This window comes from Salvelinus namaycush, chromosome 29 (assembly GCF_016432855.1).
Source record: "Salvelinus namaycush isolate Seneca chromosome 29, SaNama_1.0, whole genome shotgun sequence".
NCBI lineage: Eukaryota > Metazoa > Chordata > Actinopteri > Salmoniformes > Salmonidae > Salvelinus > Salvelinus namaycush.
This window is the reverse complement of record NC_052335.1, coordinates 17823646-17845120: the sequence shown is the minus strand read 5'-3', so window position 1 is coordinate 17845120 and position 21475 is coordinate 17823646. Positions and strand designations below refer to the sequence as shown.

Sequence of the window (21475 nt, the reverse complement as noted above, 5' to 3'; positions counted from 1 at the left end):
TGCTAAAATTACTTTATCAAACGTAAAATATGAATCATTTCAAATTCCTTATATTAAGCAAAGCAGACAGGACCATTTTCTTGTTTTTTTTTATTCGCAGATAGCCAGTGGCACACTCAAACTCAGACATAATTTATAAACGAAGCTTGTGTGTTTAGTGAGTCTGCCAGATCAGAGGCAGTAGGGATGACCAGGGATGTTCTCTTGATAAGTGTGTGAATTGAAAAATGTTACTGTCCTGCTAAGCATTCAAAATGTAACGAGTACTTTTGGGTGTCAGGGAAAATGTATGGAGTAAAAAGTACATAATTTTCTTAAGGAATGTAGTGAAGTAAAAATTGTCCAAAATACAAATTGTAAAGTACAGATACCCCCAAAAACTACATAAGTAGTACTTTAAAGTATTTTTACTTAATTACTTTACACCATTTTGTAAGTGTGTGTGGGTGGAGTCCAGTGTGCGTGTGTGCTTTGAGTCAGTGCAAGAGAGTTAGTTTAGTCCGGGTAGCCATTTGATTAGTTATTTAGCAGCCTTGTTTTGCAGTCTTATGGCTTGGGGGTAGAAGCTGTTCAGGGTCCTGTTGGATCCAGGCTTGGTGCACTGGTTCCGCTTGCTGTGCGGTAGCAGAGAGAACGGTCTATGGCTTGGGTGGCTGCATTTTTTTGGGCCTTCCTCTGACAACACCTGGAACATATGTCTCGGATGGCATGGAGCTCTGCCCCAGTGACGTACTGGGCCGTACTCACCACCAATGTTCTCTCAAATTATTTCCGGCACTGAGCAAATTTCAGTCTGCTGAGCGCAAACATGAACTTTGAAAATTCTATGCAACTTCCGATGCACGTTTACTGTGAACTCTGAGGCTGTACCCGCTTTAAGTTAGTTTTAACAGTGGTCAAGTAGGCTACTGTGGCTATTTGATCAATGTAGGTCTACCAGAGTGGCCAACCATCAAAAACAATGGAGAAAATGCATCCCATAACATTTTAACATGGAAATAGCTGTTCTCTCATTCAGCCTACAATAGTAGCCAATGTGTGGTGTTCAATGTAGGCCTACATTCCATGAGACGTTTGAAAAAAACATGCAGGGCTTAACATTATCCTGTTCCACGTGTCCTTCAAACAAGGAAGTGACTGAAAATGTTGTCTGATGCAAGAAACAACTTTACAACAAAAAATATATATATATATTCCCATACCGTTATTACAGAGAATCAGACAAATCATGCAACCCTCAGCCTATTAGCTACTTAGCTTATTCAAGCCTTCCCCGTTAAGAAAATTAAAAAAGCTCTGACTCATTTTTCAAAAGGTGGCTAGAAATGCACACATTTTGTGCTCTTTTAGGAAGCAATCACTCCCCCATTGGTGACTACAAATGATCTATAACTGGGATAATAACTCACTAACTACCAAAAGATATGAACAAATGTGCCCACGTGGCTACATGCAGCTCTCGCTTTGATCTCAAAACAAGCACATTTACTCTCATGCTGTAAACACAGTCCAGTTCAAAGGGAATCGCACAGATCCATATATGGCAATGGTTGATTTGCGTATAGGCCTACTGCAGCTCTGATTGGTTATGGTGCACCGGTCTGTGTAGAGTACGGGCCTGAGTCGTGCCTGTCAATGCATTAGAATCCTACTCCGATGCGTTCTGCCTATAACAAAATCTCTTGCATAGTTAGTTTTGCATACTAATAAGTCTTGCATAGTTTGTTTTGTTTCGGTTTGTTGCATTGAATGTGGTTAATATTGCATTGATTCGATCACAATTCCAACAGTAAAGGGAAACGTTGATAGTGTTATCTAATGTTGAAAACTCTAGAAAGTTGAGAAGTTCAATCTCTTGCTTCTCTACAAAAGCTGATATTTCTTCTGCGTGGCAGTCCTGCGGCAGTGCCCTCTTCACATCTGTGTGGGTGTATGGACCATGTTAATTCCTTAGTGATGTGGACACAGAGGAACTTAAGGCTCTCGACCCGCTCCACTACAGCCCCATCGAAGTGGATGGGGGCATGCTCACTCCTCCATTTCCTGTAGTCCACAATCAGATTCTTTGTCTTGCTGATGTTGAGGGAGAGGTTGTTTTCCTGGCACCACACTTCAGGTCTCTGACCTCCCTATACGCTGCCTTGTCATCGGTGATCAGTCCTACTGCCATTGTGTCATCAGCAAACTTGATGATGATGTTGGAGTCGTGCGCAGCCACGCAAATGTAGGTGAACAGGGAGTACAGGAGGGGACTAAGCACACAACCCTGAGGGGCACCCATGTCGGTCAGCGTGGGGGATGTGTTGTTGCCTACCCTCACCACCTGGCCGCGGCCCGTCGAACTTCAGGATTCAGTTGCGGAGGGAGGTGTTCAGTCCCAGGGTCCTGAGTTTGGTGTTGACCACTGAGTTGTCGTCAGTGAACTGTGGATCTGTTGGGGCGGTATGCAAATTGCAGTGGGTTCAGTGTGTCTGGGATGATGGTGTTGTGAGCCATAACCAGCCTTTCAAAGCATTTCATGGCTATAGATGTGAGTGCTATGGGGCGATAGTCATTTAGGCAGGTCAGCCCTTGCTCTGAGTAGGCGTCCTGGTATTCTGTCTGGCTCCCTGGCCTTGCCAATGTTAACCTGTTTAAAGGTCTTACTCACATCGGCTACGGAGAGCGAGATCACACTGTCGTCATGGACAGCTGGTGCTCTCATGCATGTTCAGGGTTGTTTGCCTCGAAGCGAGCATGTCTGTTAGGGTCGCGTCGCTGGGCAGCTCGCGGCGGTGTTTCCCTTTGTAATCCGTGATAGTTTGTAAGCCCTGCCACACCCGTTGAGCGTCAGAGCTGGCGTAGTAAGATTCGATCTTAGACCTTTATTGATACTTTGCCTGTTTGATGGCTTGTCTGAGGTCATAGCTGGATTTCTTATAAGTGTTTGGATTAATGTCCCGCTCCTTGAAAACGGCAGTTCTAGCTTTTAGCTCAGTGCAGATGTTGCCTATAATCCATGCCTTCTGGTTGGGGTATGTAAAGTGCCTTTAAGTATTCACAACCCTTGACTTTTTCCACATTTTGTTGTTACTGCCTGAATTTAAAATTGATTCATTTGAGATTTTGTGTCATTGGCATACACATTATACCCCATAATGTGAAAGTGGAATTATTTACATTTTTTAAATATATTTTTAATAAAAAATGAAATGCTGAAATGTCTTGAGTCAATGAGTATTCAACCCATTGTGATGGCAAGCCTAAATACATTCAGGAGAGTAAATTAGCTTAACAAGACGCCTATTCAATTGTCTTGTATTTATGGATCTGTATGCACTTCATACGCCTTCCACTAGATGTCAACAGGCAGTAGAACGTGGAATGAAGTGTCTAGCCTTCTGTGGGACCGGATGGGAGTCGTTGGAGTGAGAGGTCGTTGGAGTCGTTGGAGTGAGAGTATTTGGCTACGCACTTAGGGCTTGTCATATCTTTGTCTGCAATGCGTTAGGTAGACACGAAGAAATGCTCCGTCTGGGACGTTATTGGATATATATGTGAAAAACATCCTAAAGATGGATTCTCAACTGAGTTTGACCAGTTTATTCGACTTTTATTATCACTTTTTGAATTTTTCGTTCATGCGTAAAATCTTCATGGACACGTGAGCTACACCATGCTAACCAAAGTTGTTAATTCGATAGAAGAAATGGACATTCTAAAACAAAACAACGATTTATTGTGGAACTAGGATTCCTGGCACTGCATTCTGATGAAAGTTCATCAAAGGTAAGGGAATATTTATGATGTTATTTCGTATTTTTGGGGACTCTTTGGACTCCAACATGGCGGAGAATGGCTGAGCGCTGTCTCAGATTATTGCATGCTGTGCTTTTTACTAAAGTTATTTTTTTAAATCTAACACAGTGGTTGCATTAAGAACCAGTGTATCTTTAATTATATGTGCAACATGTATTTTTCAGCAAAGTTTATGATGAGTTTTTCTGTTAGATTACGTGGCTGTCTAAAATTTCTCCGGACATTTTGGTGCCATTTGTGACCATGGCGGCAATGTAAAACCACGATTTGTAGCTATAAATATAAAGCTATAAATATGCACATTTTCGAACAAAACATAAATGTATTGTATAACATGATGTCATAAGACTGTCATCTGATGAAGTTGTTCAAAGGTTAGTGATTCATTTTATCTCTATTTGTGGGTTTTGTGAAAGCTATCTTTGCGGTGAAAAAATGGCGTTGTGTGTTGGGCTATTGTGGTGAGCTAACATAAATATATGTTGTGTTTTCGCTGTAAAACATTTAAAAAATCGGACACGTTGGCTGGATTCACAAGATGTTTATCTTTCATTTGCTGTATTGGACTTGTGATTTCATGAAATTATATGATATCCCTGTGGCGCTAGGCTAGGCTATGCGCCGGGATGGGTGGTCCGTTTAACAGACACACACCCTTCCTCCCTTTGTCTTGCCCGAGTCTGCTGCCATGTCCTCGTTCAGCCACGACTCTGAGAAACATAGGATATCACAGTTTTTCAGGTCCCGTTGATAGGATAGTCTCGAACGGAGTTCATCCAGTTTGTTTTCCAGTGACTACACGTTCGCCAATAGAACAGAGGGCAATGGCGGTCTATTTGCTCACCGACCTAGTCTCGTCAGGGTGCCGGCTCGCTTGCCCCTCTTTCGCCGCTGCTTCCTCTTTTGAGTCCTGGGGATTAAGACCTGGTTCAGAGTAAGCAGAACGTCCAGGGCTGCTGACTCGTTTAAGTAGTCATTTCCATCCAAATTGAGCTTAGTGATCGCTTTTCTGATGTCCAGAAGCTGTTTCCGGTCATAAGAAATGATGGCGGAGACATTATGTACAAAACAAGTTAAGATCAGCATCATCATCGATTTAATGGAGAGCCGCTGCCATCCTCAAGCAGATTCAAGGAAATAGGAGGGATTCTCTCTCTGTATTCACTGTTCTACCTTTCTCCTGCTCACTGCTCTCTGCCTGGGCCTGCTTGGGTTGCAGGCTGGGGCTGGCCCTGAGTGACTGGGCTGGGGACTGGCTGATAGAAATGGAGGAGCTCTGGGTAGGGTGACGTGTGGGGCTGTGTGTCTTGTTGGGGAACCATTCCTGCAGCAGGCTTGGCTAAAGTTACACTTGCTAACACAAAGCCCAGTTCTCTTCAAGGAAGAAATGCATGAAAAATGTCCCTTAAGATTAAAACAAAGCAATGTGTAAACTAATACTAGTACTCTTTTAGTACAATTGATGGCAGTTCTTCAGGCAGCCTTTGTCAGCTATGATTATCTTGGTCCTCTTTATTTCAACAGATCAGCAACTTTTCACAAAGACTACATTGGCTCATCTAAATCCATGAAGTAGAGTCTAGACTTGTAGCCTGCCTAGGACTCTCCTTCCCTTCATTATATCTAGAGGTTATGTTTGGCCAGTGTGTAAGTGAATGGACTAGACTGTGTTTTTTTGATGGTGCTGTTGATGGGTCCCTTAGTTCTCTTCGGTCCGCCAGTGCTGTGTGTACAGAAATCCACACAAATTAACCTCTGAGCACATGGGTTTGCATTGGCAAAGCACTTCTGTTCCTGGTGATTTATCAGTTCAGCCATTGTAGAGTGAGGTTGGGCTACGCTTGGCAAGGATGATAAGCCAAACAATGCAGATAATTGGATGTACTTTCATTTACATGTTTTCTGTAGAAGTGTTGTTGTTTTTCTTTTAAGATGTATGACTTTAAATCACTGTAATTGTGGCTCACTTAGTACTAAACATTTCTAATCAACCGGGTTATTTACTTTCCTATAAATTGGTTCCCTCTCAACCCTTTGCCATGACTCCAACAGGCCTTACCCTGCTGGCTGAGCCAAGCGTCCGGTCCGTTCTGGCTCGACAATGAGCAGCCATCTTTAATGCTGTAAAATGTTCCTAAACTGCCCTGCTCATTTCCCCAAATGACAGAGGTCCCTGAGAGAGATGCTGAGCCTCAGCCCAGAGAGATGGAGAGGCCAGGTTGATCTACTGCCAAGCCCCTTCTCCCTGTCCTATCATGGCCCGTCATGTGGAGAAGCTGGAGCCCTTCTCCTCATACCCTCCTATACATTGACAGCTCTACTGGCGTGGTGCTTTGGGCTCGCCCAGTTGGTCAGGAAGCAGATTTACTGCCCAATGACTGACCGTCTCATTGGCTGTCTGAGTTATGCTCCAACACTCAATGGCCAAAGAGTCATCAATAGCTCGTTTTTGGGTTGTTGCCTCTTTTAGCGTCTCCATCGCCTACAGTGGTGCTGCTGGACCATTACTCCTCCTAACTTTTGTTTTGCTGAGGTTAGAGCTTTGAGCACTGCATTTAGTTACCCCTGACTAGCTGATGATGGCTGTTTCAATTGATGTGTGTTCAGGAAAAGAGCATTAAAGACCCAATAGGCTATCTTTACAGTAGATCCCATTTAACTTCTTTCGACCCTGGGACATTGATTTCACAACCATCATGTATGTGGGGTGCCCCACCCCCACCCCTGAAGGAATTTAGTTTTTACCCAGCAGCCTGCCATGAAATTATATATTGGGTAAACACTGCCCTATGAATTGATTATATACTGTACATGACCTCTCTTAACTCTCTCTTTCTCTCCGTCTCGTTCTCCCCCAGCTGCTGGACATGAAAGTGTTTGTGGACACAGACTCAGACATCCGTTTGCTCAGGCGTCTGAAGAGGGACATATCGGAGCGCGGCCGTGACATCAGCGGAGTCATCAAGCAGTACAACAAGTTTGTCAAGCCTAGCTTTGAGCAGTACATCGAGCCCACTGTACAGGTGGCTGATATTGTGGTCCCCAGGGGTGAGTGGTTTGTAGATAGCTACTACCACAGTAGTTTCTTTAGATTCAATTCAGAATAATACAAGTATTGTACAAATACTTCTGAAAACTATAGCGATTCTGCTATAAAAGAGCAATGTGTGTATGTATTGGCCATTTCAGGGGGTGAGAACTTTGTTGCCTTGGATCTGATTGTTCAGCATGTTCACAGTCAGCTTGAAAAGGTATGTGTGTATGTGTGAATCTCCAATACCTCTTCCCATAGACCCTAACGTGAAAGCATGGAGGAGTCCCTCCTATCTCTGTACATGTTGTCATCTCTCTGGCTCACACCATGCCCAGAGTTTGTGCATGCCAGCCTGACATGACCCCTATCCCATGGTTCATGACTAGGACAAGGAGTTTTTCCTGACGACCTTCCCTATCAAGATAAACTATTGGTGCTACCCATGACCTCTGAACCCTGTCCTATCCCTCAACATGGGTGCATCATTTCTGGATTAATGAAATGATTGATGATGAGTCTCATTCTCTAGGAGTGCTCAAGACTACGTCCTATTGTACTATGTCCTACTAGGTCCTATTGAAACCAGCCGACTCAAACTCAGTTGTCTTGTATATGCACTTCAATCTGGTATTTCAATCTGGTATCCAAAAGTAACCCTGAATTCTCAGAGGCTAGTCTCCAAGTAGAAGTTGACCCAACCAGTTGCCCATTCCACTTCTGCCCTCTAGTGGTCAGGATTCACCAACACACGTTATGAATTTGTCATGTAGATTGTCTGTCTGGTATCAGGCTGAACTAAACTCAACGCTTTCTCTTCACCAAGGGCCTCCTAACGAGTGGATTTATAACCGAGGGGCTATTCCTCATACTTTACATGCGTGCGTGTCAAGGGCATCCCATTTATCTGTCAGCGCCATGACCCATATGCTCCGACTTCCATGACAGACTGACCAAGTGAATCCAGGTGAAAGCTATGATCCCTTATTGATGTCAAATCAATAAGTTAGATCAGTGTAGATGAAGGAGACAGGTTAAAGAAGGATTTTTAAGCCTTCAGACAATTGTGACATGGATTGTGTAAGTGGGCCATTCAGAGGGTGAATGCCTTTGAACGGGGTATGGTAGTAAGTGCCAGGTGCACCGGTTTTAGTGTACCAAGAACTACAACGTTGCTGGGTTTTTCACGCTGAACAGTTTCCCTGTGTATCAAGAATGTCCACCTCCCAAAAGACATCCAGCCAGCTTGACAAACCTGTGGGAAGCATTGGAGTCAACATCCCTATGGAACGCTTTTGACACCTTGTAGAGTCCATGCCCCAATGAATTGAGGCTGTTCTGTAGGCCAAAGGGGGTGCAACTCAATATTTTTGGTTACTGTACCACCAACTGAATTTTTCTCTGCCCAGAGTACCTCCTTGTGCATTTTACCAGTAGGCCTATGGTCTCGGGAGTCCTCTCTTTTACCCACCCGTCGGCGTGTGGGTAAAAGAGCAAGATATCAAGAGACAGCATGTGCTAAAGAGAAAGCAAAAAGTGTGTGTGCACGTGCCTGCGTTTGTGAGGATTTGTGGATTATGGGATCTCTGTAATAAAATACCATTGTGTCTGGTATGGATCAAGTAATGAATGATGTCCAGTGGAGAGAGACGGCGGCCGCTCGTCCTCCATACATCACTGTGAGTGTCTGATGATGATGAGGACAGGGTCTGTTGTAGCCTAATGAACCAGAACACCCTCCACTAAGAGACATCATATAGCAAGACTGCTGATCCCACTATAGTACTTCTCTTCAGGAAAGCCCCAGGTTTGGGGGGCATTCTGTATGACATGTACTGGATGTTAGGTAGGAACCATTTTGGTTTCCGACTATAAAACAAGTAAAGCAAATATGATGCCCCTATATGGGATTTTCATATGGAAAAGGAGCTGAAAACCGTATTGCAAAAAAAATGTATTGCCCAGATAATGTACATTTCAAATTAAATTCACTCGGCTGTTCACTGGGCCTTGCTGTGAGATCAGCGCACCAGAACGTAACCTGATCTGATGCATGATTATACCTTCATGTAGAGAGAGCTACCGGTTCATTTGAAATGATGGAAATACAAGCTGCATTACATGGAAATGGGAAACCAGTAAAGGTACCCAGAGCTTATCAGATGAAACGCTGTCTGTCTGTGTGATTCATGGAAAAATGGAGGGGAATGTAATATCATTGCATGTCATCAACGGGAAGGATGTTTGTGTTGATTTAAAAGGGTGGTGGGGACTGGGGACATTTGGCTTTGTTTGGAAGGTTGGAATGGCTTGTCTCATTTCATTTCATGAGTTATGTTTTGTTTTTATTTCTTTCCTCCCTGTGTCTGTGTGTGTGTGTGTGTGTGTGTGTAATGAAATACTTGCTAAACCCTGGCCGAATGCACTCTAACCATCTCAGCGTGAAATCACAGAGGTATGACTGCCACGCCCCCCACCCCATCTATCTACCCCCCCCCCCCCCCCCCCTTCCTTGTGGTACCTGTCTTTTATTCTGTTTCCTGTCAGCTCAGAGAGCACATCAAAGAAAAAAGATGTGCCCAGTCTGAAGGATTACTGACTTAGACCAAACAACTTATCGTACCAAATATTGTTGACATGATCAATTAATGAAAATGCCAAGAGAAATGTTTGTGTAAACTAAATGAAAGGCTGTCCATCTCCTTTCTTCCACACTGTCAGTCATGAAAACTATCGCTAACTCCATGAGGATGACATCTGTATGGTTCCACTGAGCTCTGGTTAAATTGGAAGATGTCATGGATTGATCACTTTGCGGTAGCTGCAAGTAGATGTAATGAATTCCTTGTTATCGAAAGATCAGAAGCTAACATCTAACATCACATTAACCAAGGACCGAGTATAACATCACATTAACCAAGGACCGAGTATAACCTTGAGTTATTCCTCCATGTTTATCAGGTGACCTCACACTAAGGCCATTGAAAATATTTTCAAACAACTCCTCCCAGTCAGACTTGTAACCATTGAAATGTCGTCTGGTCCTGAAGCCGCCCCCTTGCTGAACAGGGGCCCTAACCCCCCCCCTAGCCCCCCCACCCAGGGCCCCTTCTCAGCCAACCACCTCCCTGCCCTATCAGCTTCTCCACAGAGATCATAGGGCATCTACTCTGTCCTGCTGCCGTCTAATTGTTGTATTTTCTTTCTTCTCTTTGTCATCTCTCTTGTTCTCGCAAAATGAATATTTGTCACCTTCTGCAGAGGAAACTCCGCTGGGATATGTGAGGATAAACTCTTGCGTCTTCATCTCTTTGGGGGGGGGGGGGGGGGGGGGGGGATCCTCTCCACCTCATTTCCATGTATTTAATGATCTGTTAACATTTCATCCAGAACCAAAGCCAAACCTTTGTTTGCTGTCATTGCTGTTTTCCCAAGATATCGTTTTTCATATATCTCTTAACCAACTGCTTGATTCTTTTTCTTTCTGATTTGTACACTCTTAACTGGCCTGTATTTTGGTGCCAGATACATAAATCGAAAAAATACAGTACTAAAGTATTTAGAGGGAGTTCTTGTATTGGCAACAACATTGCAGAACATATAGCAAAGTGCTCAATTGCTTTATGGCATTTCTATTTCTAAATAGAACCACTGTTTAGTACTGTACAACGCAAGTTATTTTCTAGATTCTAAATGGTCCTAGTGTTCCATTGTCTGCCAGTAAAGCACCATATACTCCAGACTGTCCCAGAGAAGCCTGTTCAAGCATTGCTGTTGCCAGGATCTGCGCACAAATACCCCTCTCCTCACTTTGCCTGGCTGTGCAGCCGTGAGCTCCAAACATGTTCACGAGGAGGAAAATAAAATATCCCAGTGGTATCTTACTTTTGTCTCCCTGGCTTGACTGCTGTCTCTGTGTGTTGTTGTAGTACTATGAACTCCCCAGCAGAGGGCAGTGGTCTGACTGTCTCTGTGTTGTGTAGGTCTGCTCTGGCCTTGGCCCACCAGGGACAGCCCCTACCCAAGACCCTCAGCGTTACGGAGGGCACCCCACAGGTCCACGGCATGCACACCATCATCAGGTAAGACCATAGAGGTTTGGAAGAGCGCTGGGGCCCGGTTTCTCACCCTGTCAACACTGTTTCTGCACTGCCACGAGTTTATAATGAATATACACCCAGTGGCCAGGTTATTAGGTTCTCAAATGTTTTGCTCCATCAGACAGTGAGTCACATGGCTGTGGCTTGCTATATATAGCAGGCAAACAGGCATTGAGGCATTGTTACTGTTCTGAACGTTAGAATGGGCAAAACGAGTGACCTAAGCAACTTTGAGCGTGGTATGATCATCAGTGCCAGGCACGCCGGTTCCAGTATCTCAGAAATGTCCGGCCTCCTGGGCTTTTCACGCACAATAGGGTCTATGATTTAAAGAGAATGGTGCGACAAACAAAAAACATGCAGTCCAGTGGGTGAAAACTGCTTGTTAATGAGAGGTCAAATGAGAATGGCAAGAATCGTGCACGCTAAAACTGGCAAATAACAACTGTGGTTTGCAGAACGGCAACTCGGAATTCACAACTCGTCGGTCCTTGTTGCGGATGGGATATTGCAGCAGACGACCAAACGTTTCCACTCCTATCAACTAAAAACAAGAAGAAGCGGCTCCAGTGGGCACGCGATCACCAACACTGGACAATTGAGTAGTGGAAAAAGATCACCTGGTCCGACGAATCCCGGTTCCTGTTGCGTCTTGCTGAAAGCGGAGTCAGGATTTGACGTTAACAGCATGAGTCCATGGCCCCATCCTGCCTGGTGTCAACGGTACAGGCTGCTGGTCTAATGGTGTGGGGGATGTTTTCCTGGCTCACGGTAGGTCCCTTGATATCAATTGAGATACGTTTGTACGCTACACCTTGTAGAAGCAACGCCCCAAAGAATTCAGGTTGTTCTGGAGGCAAAGTTGGGTCCGACCCCATACTAGATGGGTCTACCTAATTAACTGGCCACTGAGTGTACATGCTCACACCCTCACTCCAAGGCAAATGCATGGCCAATTCTATATCGCCCCCTGTGCACAACCATACACTAATATTGGTCTCTACTCTCTTCTTTTCCTCTCATCCTCTCTAGCCTGTGCAAGTGGAGACTCCCCAAGGTTCCATCTATGAAGGGAAGAGACTCAGTGGTAAAAGGGTAAGGCTCTATGCTGATACCTCTCCACTTTCACACAGGGTTTTGGGCCCTAAACTGCAATAAAGTATCAATGTACTCCCTGATACTACATTACAGCAAAATTGTCACAATCATACTGCTTGCTAATTGTCATTCTTGGCCAGAGATTTTGCAGTGGTTAAACTAGTGTTTTCTCTCTCCAGTCCTTGTCTTCATCACCATTGAATCTGCTTTGTTAACGTGTGTTTTTACTAGACGCCTGCATTGAAAATGTCTTGTCACAAAATGTGTGGCAGTGTGAATGGGCCAGAGAAAATCATTAATTTCACTCAAGTTATGGGAATGTGTTTGCGTGGCTCTCAGGGGGAGCAGCTCTGTTAGACAGCAGGGTTATTATGACTATATTACTCTTCTGCAGATGTCTATCTCCTACCATCAGGTTCTGTAACATTGAACTCTCACCATGCTGATCCTTCAGGCTGCTCAATGGACGTTTACTTGCAAACTAAACTGTGAGGGAGTGTAAAGCCTGGAATGCAATTTAATTGTGTGTGTGTGTAGATCACAGGCGTGGCCATACTGAGAGCAGGGGAGACCATGGAGCAGGCTCTGATGGTTGTGTGTAAAGACATTCGCCTGGGGAAGATCCTCATCCAGACCAACCATGACACTGGAGAGCCAGAGGTAGCACACAAATAAATCAGTCCTGTAGTTCACCAAGGCTTCTGTGTGTTTTGTGTGGCCCTCTGTCTGTGTTGCAAGGCTTCACGCACACCCAGACATTAACCTTTCAACTCTGAGACCCTAAAGCAGGAGTGTATGGTTGTATCGGTCATCTGTTTTGTCTGTGGCTTCATTCAAGGCTAGGTGTCAGTCTCATGGCTAACTAGCCTCATTGACCTCAGGTTCACTTCCTCATCAGGGTCACAGACTATCCATATCTATGAGATAATACTGTATGATGTCAGTCTTCACGCTTTGGTCGTTTCTTCTTCAGCTGTACTGGTTTCGTTCACAACAGATGCTCAAATCGTGACATTTTAAGTTAATAAAATCCACAAATGAAGACCTTGTATAAAATGTTATTTGACCACTGCTGTCCTATGTTCCCTGTCCAGCTCCACTACCTGCGTCTGCCTAAGGACATCAGTGAGGACTATGTCATCTTGATGGACAGCACTGTGTCCACTGGGGCTGCTGCTCTAATGGCCGTCCGAGTGCTGCTGGTCAGTTCTACTTTATTCTTTCTCATTCTACTCCTCTGGTCTAGTCGAATATTCTCGTGTTAGTCTGGTGTAGACTGGACGACCACAGCAGCAGGATATGGAGGAGAGATTGGGATGCTTGTTTGCTGTCATGAAACACTGTTTTAGTTCAGTAAGTTTGAGGCTCTGTCTCATTGTGATAAGGCTGCAGAGCTAAAAGGTACAGCCCTTGTGCTTTAGCCTTCTCCCCCTTGTGAAATGGAAACATCTGGGGTCAATAATTGCCGTCCACTATGGTGGCCAAAGTCCATGGTTCTGTTTGCCCTCAGAGAGCAAACTTCACCTCCAGGTCAATCCAATACTTTTCTCCCATGACAATCTCTGCAAAAGATATTCATGGTTGTGTGTGTTTGTCACTAGAAGCATTGGTTGTAGTATGCATGTTATATTTGACAATAAGGTGCAGAAGACATCAGACTAACCCCATTAAGGAGCACGTTTTGACAGGTAGTGGGAACTGGGAAGAACTTGAGATCTCTCCAAGTCTGGCTATGGTTGCCACCCATGTGTATGTCTGACACCCTGTAGGACCATGAAGTCCAGGAGGATAAGATCTTCCTGCTGTCTCTACTGATGGCAGAGATGGGCGTCCACTCTGTGGCCTATGCCTTCCCCAAGGTCCGCATCATCACCACCGCCGTCGACAAGAATGTCAACGACGAGTTCCACATAATCCCTGGCATTGGTGGGTGTCTCTCTCTCACTCTCACACACACACAAATATCCACATTTTCCTTCATAACTGTGGCCTCATGCTAATCCAGTGAGTAAGCTGTTTGACTGATCTTAAGTGATATGACATTGTGTGATGACCTAATCACAAATTGAAAACATCCAGATTGTCAGATGTAGCTGGTTCCACAGCTCTGTTGTGAATCAACCCAGACTCCAACCCACGTGTTCCATCAGCAGGGGCACTGATCACACACCCCTCATTGTCACTAGTCCAAGTCAACACGACTGACTCTCCTCTCTCTTCAACCAGGTAATTTCGGGGATCGTTATTTTGGGACGGACGCTCCCTCGGACTGGTATGAGAGTGATGAAGGGATGGATTACTGAACTGTTTTGGAAGAGGAGGGAGGGGCGGTCAGCACACGAGCACATGCATGCCCTTGACCAGCTCCTAAGAGCTCTGGACCCCCCCTCAGCACCCCTCTACTGCCCATCATCTTGGGCACCGCCCTGTGCCAACTCCTCCCCTCTGAGTGAGGTGAAAGGTCATGAGGTGGAAATGTGATATTAGCTTAGCTAGTGACACCCAGAGCCATGTATTTTTAGAGCTGGGCCATTATGTTGTTTTTTTTTGGTGATATCCAATTGGTAGCTAAGACCTTGTCTCATCGCTGCAACTCCCCAATGGGCGGGAGAGGCGAAAGTCGAGACATGCGTCCTCCGAAACATGACCCGCCGAGTTACGCTGCCTCTTAACACACTGCTCGCTTAACCCGGAAGTCAGCCACACCAATGTCGGAGGGAACACTGCTTGCAGGCGCCCAGACACAAGGAGTTTTTATGGAAAGGAAAGCTCCCCGGCAAAACCCTCCCCTAACCCGGATGGCACCTGCCATGACCGGGAGCCCCATAGGATCGAACCCCAGGCTGTAGTGGCGCATCAGCACTGTGAAGCAGTGCCTTAGACAACTTTGTCACTCGGGAGGCCCAACACTACAGCATTCTATAGCAGCCATGTTAGTTAACATTACATGAGGAATATGTAAGGAATAATCGAGGGGCTATGCATTCTATGGAAAATAATAAACGGCCTGGAAAGTGTGTTCCAAGAACGGCGTGGAAGGTGTGTTCCAAGAACGGCGTGGAAGGTGTGTTCCAAGAACGGCGTGGAAGGTGTGTTCCAAGAACGGCGTGGAAGGTGTGTTCCAAGAACGGCGTGGAAGGTGTGTTCCAAGAACGGCGTGGAAGGTGTGTTCCAAGTGGCACTAACCTTCCATGGAGTTGCATTATTTTACAGTGAACGCATAGAGCCCCAAATTGATTGTCCCTTTTATACCATGGCTATAATTTAACACATTTGCCACTAGAAATGTGCATTTGCAGATAGAAATATGTTTATCCACTTAAGTAGCTAGCAAGTTTACTAGATAGCTACAGTAGTTGCATTGGTAACCAAACCAACAGACTTGCTAGTTTAGCTAACCAAACCATCAATGCTAGCTTGCTATTATGAAAATCAAATTCAACAATACCAATAATGTTTTCAACTTGACTTTTTCTTTCAAAAGCAGCTCAAACATAGAACATGTAAGAATGAACTATAGCCATTGAATTATACCGTGCGTTACAGGGAAATAATGCACACTCTAGAATGACCTTCAAGCCAATCAGAAACAAGTATTCAACAGTGCCATGGTATAAAATGTCTAGAATGAGCATTATGAAGCATTTACATGACACTTTCCAATTACATATGTAAATAATGCTATGTAACCGAATGTCTGAAATTAGAACAATATTCAACATTCTAAAATTTGGCCCAACTCTCTATATACATGGCTCTGGTGATACCTATAAGCCCATACACATCTATTCACTGATAAGAATACTTGATTTGTGATTATGCTTGTTTTACGCAGCAGGACCTGTGAAGTAGGAGAAAGAGTCGCGAGAAATGAAAAGCCTCTTGGGTTAAAGGATGACTATTTTTTGGGTCCTTTTGATGTTTACCTATTGAGGGGACCCTTAGTCATTGAGTGGACCCATAGAAATAGTTCAGATGACAAATGACACCACACTATGACATCAGGGAAGGAGAGAGAAAACCGTATGTATCTGTTAGTGCCATATCTTAACTGTGCTTCAATAACATGAAGATTAATATTATATGGTGATGGCTGTTGTTACTTATAGGGGAGACTTTGTCTTATAGCTGAGAGGAGCATGTTAATGGTCTGAGGGTACAATGTACCAGGTAGGTAGTGAACATATAAGGTAGTATAGCTATTGGGTAGCTTTAAGCTCAATATAGCCTAAGTATTAGTTAACAGACCGCTTCTATGGACATTCTGTGACAAAGGTCTTAGCCAATTGTTCACCAAAAACGTACTACTTTGCTTAATTGTGGTTTAAGATGATTGACTTGAATTGGGGGAAAGTATTTATTATTTGAGGCCATTTTGGTTTTAAAAGCCCAGTTTAGTCAACAACTTGATTTTCCTGTGTTTACATTTCCACACTATGAGGTTGGAATAGTACTGTGAAATTGAAAATTATGACAATGCACTTTCAGTGTAAGAGCTGTTTGAAAAGACCCCCCCTGAACATTCACCCTGTTTTAGTGGGATGGAATTTTGGTATGTGAAAAATTGCCAGTATATTAGTTATATTAGACCAATAAGAGAGTGGTCCAAACCTAGTTTTCAGTTTTTCCATCTACACTCGGACCACTTCCAGACGGTCCTAGCAACATTATTGCTTGAGAAATGGCTCTTTGCTATAAGAAGCTATTTTTGCTTATTTTTTACCATTTTGATTTAAAACAATCACATTACCCAGAAATTATTTAATATTGAGATAAAAGCAGCTGCATTTGACCTTTAAAGATTTTATTAGATTTCCCCTCATTTATATAGCATAGGTTGTAGTTGATGCAGAAAAATATTTTTACTTTGCATCCATTTCTCTGGGTAATATACTTGAATAATAGTATTATTTAATGTTTTCTCATTTAAATTGATACCCCTGCTTGGTTCACAAAGGCAGTATAATAGAGAGAATTTACCACAGGATGCTTTATCTTGGATGTAACTGCTTTATCTTGGATGTAACCATCATGAATCATCTTTTTATGGCCTGACCAGCTCTTGGCAATTTACATTTATTATGTTTTCTGGCCTTCATAGTTACAATATTGCAAGACAGAACCTTGAGGATTCAATGGCTATATCAGCGTTAAAATATAGTATCTTAAAAATGAGGTTCCAAAATATGGTGCCTCAGGCATTTTTTGCCTAATCAATGACATAATGCAATGCATATGGGTAGCTTAGACATTTGGATAGTAAAGGTACAGTGTAACCTATTTGTCCAGATAGAAAAAATAGGGAGACCGGCTGTATCACCATGTGTCAGACAGTGCTTCTGTATAGGACTTCTAATGCAGCTTTCGCTACAGTAGATGCCTATTCAGTTACCTCACCTGCATTTCTGGTTTGTGTGGCTTGAACTAGAGGTCGACCGATTATGATTTTTCAACGCCGATACCGATACCAATTATTGGATGACCAATAAAGCCGGTACCGATTTAATCGGCCGATTTCTTTTAATTTTTTTTTATTTGTAATAATGACAATTACAACAATACTAAATTAACACTTATTTTAACTTAATATAATACATCAATAAAATCAATTTAGCCTCAAGTAAATAATGAAACATGTTCAATTTGGTTTAAATAATGCAAAAACAAAGTGTTGGAGAATAAAGTAAAAGTGCAATATGTGCTATGTAAGAAAGCTAACGTTTCAGTTCCTTGCTCAGAACATGAGAACATATGAAAGCTGGTGGTTCCTTTTAACATGAGTCTTCAATATTCCCAGGTAAGAAGTTTTAGGTTGTAGTTATTATAGGGATTATAGGACTATTTCCCTCTATACCATTTGTATTTCATTAACCTTTGACTATTGGATGTTCTTATAGGCACTTTAGTATTGCAAGTGTAACAGTATAGCTTCCGTCCCTCTCCTCGCTCCTCCCTGGGCTCGAACCAGCAACACAATGACAACAGCCACCATCGAAGCAGCGTTACCCATGCAGGGCAAGGGGAACAACTACTAGAAGGCTCAGAGCGAGTAACGTTTGAAACGCTATTAGAGCGCGCTAACTAGCTAGCCATTTCACTTCGGTTACACCAGCCTCATCTCGGGAGTTGATATAGGCTTGAAGTCATAAACAGCGCAATGCTTGACGCACAACGAAGAGCTGCTGGCAAAACGCACGACAGTGCTGTTTGAATGAATGTTTACGCGCCTGCTTCTGCCTACCACCGCTCAGTCAGATACTTAGATACTTGTATACTCAGTCAGATTATATGCAAAGCAGGACACGCTAGATAATATCTAGTAATATCATCAACCATGTGTAGTTAACTAGTGGTTATGATTGATTGTCTTTTATAAGATAAGTTTAATGCTAGCTAGAAACTTACCTTGGCTTAATGCATTCGTGTAACATAACACTCCTTGTGGAGTGCAACTAGAGAGAGGCAGGTCGTTATTGCGTTGGACTAGTGAACTGTAAGGTTGCAAGATTGGATCCCCTGAGCGGACAAGGTGAAAATCTGTCGTTCTGCCCCTGAACAAGGCAGTTAACCCACCGTTCCTAGGCCGTCATTGAAAATAAGAATGTGTTCTTAACTGACTTGCCTAGTTAAATAAAGGTATAAAAAAATCGGCGCCCAAAAATACCGATTTCCGATTGTTATGAAAACTTGAAATGGTTTGTCCGATTAATCGGTCGACCTCTAGCTTGAACTGTTGATGGGTCTTTGGTTACTTTATCTGCTTGCTTGGTTAAATTTTTATGCTAAACAATTTGCCACGAATCTTGTTTCTTTTTTTTGTTGTCTTTTGTTGATTTTAAAATAGGAAAAAGCATCATGTATGAACAGACCTTGATTGAAAAAGAAAGACAATTAGTTTCCTGTTTTAAGTGTGTTAACTTAAGTGGTGTAAAGTACTTAAGTAAAAATACTTCATTAAAGTACTACTTAAGTAGTTTTTTGGGGTATCTGTACTTTACTTTACTATTTATATTTTTGACAACTTTATCTTCACTACATTCGTAAAGAAAATAATGTACTTTTTACTCCATACATTTTCTCTGACACCCAAAAGTACTCGTTAAATTTTGAATGCTTAGCAGGACAGGAAAATGGTTCAATTCACTCACTTATCAAGAGAACATCCCTGGTCATCCCTACTGCCTCTGATTTGCGTTTTTGTATTATGTGTATGTACAGTGGGGAGAACAAGTATTTGATACACTGCCGATTTTGCAGGTTTTCCTACTTACAAAGCATGTAGAGGTCTGTAATTTTTATCATAGGTACACTTCAACTGTGAGAGACGGAATCTAAAACAAAAATCAAGAAAATCACATTGTATGATTTTTAAGTAATTAATTTGCATTTTATTGCATGACATAAGTATTTGATCACCTACCAACCAGTAAGAATTCCATCTCTCATAGACCTGTTAGTTTTTCTTTAAGAAGCCTTCCTGTTCTCCACTCATTACCTGTATTAACTGCACCTGTTTGAAATTGTTACCTGTATAAAAGACACCTGTCCACACACTCAATCAAACAGACTCCAACCTCTCCACAATGGCCAAGACCAGAGAGCTGTGTAAGGACATCAGGGATAAAATTGTAGACCTGCACAAGGCTGGGATGGGCTACAGGACAATAGGCAAGCAGCTTGGTGAGAAGGCAACAACTGTTGGCGCAATTATTAGAAAATGGAAGAAGTTCAAGATGACGGTCAATCACCCTCGGTCTGGGGCTCCATGCAAGATCTCACCTCGTGGGGCATCAATGATCATGAGGAAGGTGAGGGATCAGCCCAGAACTACACGGCAGGACCTGGTCAATGACTTGAAGAGAGCTGGGACCACAGTCTCAAAGAAAACCATTAGTAACACACTACGCCGTCATGGATTAAGATCCTGCAGCGCACGCAAGGTCCCCCTGCTCAAGCCAGCGCATGTCCAGGCCCATCTGAAGTTTGCCAATGACCATCTGGATGATCCAGAGGAGGAATGGGAGAAGGTCATGTGGTCTGATGAGACAAAAATAGAGCTTTTTGGTCTAAACTCCACTCGCCGTGTTTGGAGGAAGAAGAAGGATGAGTACAACCCCAAGAACACCATCCCAACCGTGAAGCATGGAGGTGGAAACATCATTCTTTGGGGATGCTTTTCTGCAAAGGGGACAGGACGACTGCACTGTATTGAGGGGAGGATGGATGGGGCCATGTATCGCGAGATCTTGGCCAACAACCTCCTTCCCTCAGTAAGAGCATTGAAGATGGGTCATGGCTGGGTCTTCCAGCATGACAACAACCCGAAACACACAGCCAGGGCAACTAAGGAGTGGCTCCGTAAGAAGCATCTCAAGGTCCTGGAGTGGCCTAGCCAGTCTCCAGACCTGAACCCAATAGATAATCTTTGGAGGGAGCTGAAAGTCCGTATTGCCCAGCGACTGCCCCGAAACCTGAAGGATCTGGAGAAGGTCTGTATGGAGGAGTGGGTCAAAATCCCTGCTGCAGTGTGTGCAAACCTGGTCAAGAACTACAGGAAACGTACGATCTCTGTAATTGCAAACACAGGTTTCTGTACCAAATATTAAGTTCTGCTTTTCTGATGTATCAAATACTTTTGTCATGCAATAAAATGCAAATTAATTACTTAAAAATCATACAATGTGATTTTCTGGATTTTTTTTTTAGATTCCGTCTCTCACAGTTGAAGTGTACCTATGATAAAAATTACAGACCTCTACATGCTTTGTAAGTAGGAAAACCTGCAAAATCGGCAGTGTATCAAATACTTGTTCTCCCCACTGTATGTGTATATATATATATATATATGGGGTTTACAATTGGTTCAGTAATGTTAGGGTTGCATGACAAAGGTTCTCATTGGTGACAGAACTTCAGCTACTGATGTTGCAAGGCTAGGATGGGATGCTTTCTTCTGGTTGACTAGCAACCAGGGTTTTTATGTTGAATAAAGAAAAGATATACTCACTATTAGGATTACATTAAGTACGGTACATATGACATCAAATCAAATGTATTTATATAGCCCTTCGTACATCAGCTGATATCTCAAAGTGCTGTACAGAAACCAAGCCTAAAACCCCAAACAGCAAGCAATGCAGGTGTAGAAGCACGGTGGCTAGGAAAAACTCCCTAGAAAGGCCAAAACCTAGGAAGAAACCTAGAGAGGAACCAGGCTATGAGGGGTGGCCAGTCCTCTTCTGGTTGTGCCGGGTGGAGATTATAACAGAACAAGGCCAAGATGTTCAAATGTTCATAAATGACCAGCATGGTCAAATAATAATAATCACAGTAGTTGTCGAGGGTGCAGCAAGTCAGCACCTCAGGAGTAAATGTCAGTTGGCTTTTCATAGCCGATCATTAAGAGTATCTCTACCGCTCCTGCGGTCTCTAGAGAGTTGAAAACAGC

The 21475-nt window shown here is 43.3% G+C and overlaps 1 pseudogene; it reads left to right on the top strand.

Moving 5' to 3' along the window:
• LOC120023985 overlaps positions 1-14330 on the top strand; it is a 32923-nt pseudogene extending 18593 nt beyond the window's left edge.
• The last annotated feature ends 7145 nt before the right edge of the window (positions 14331-21475 follow it).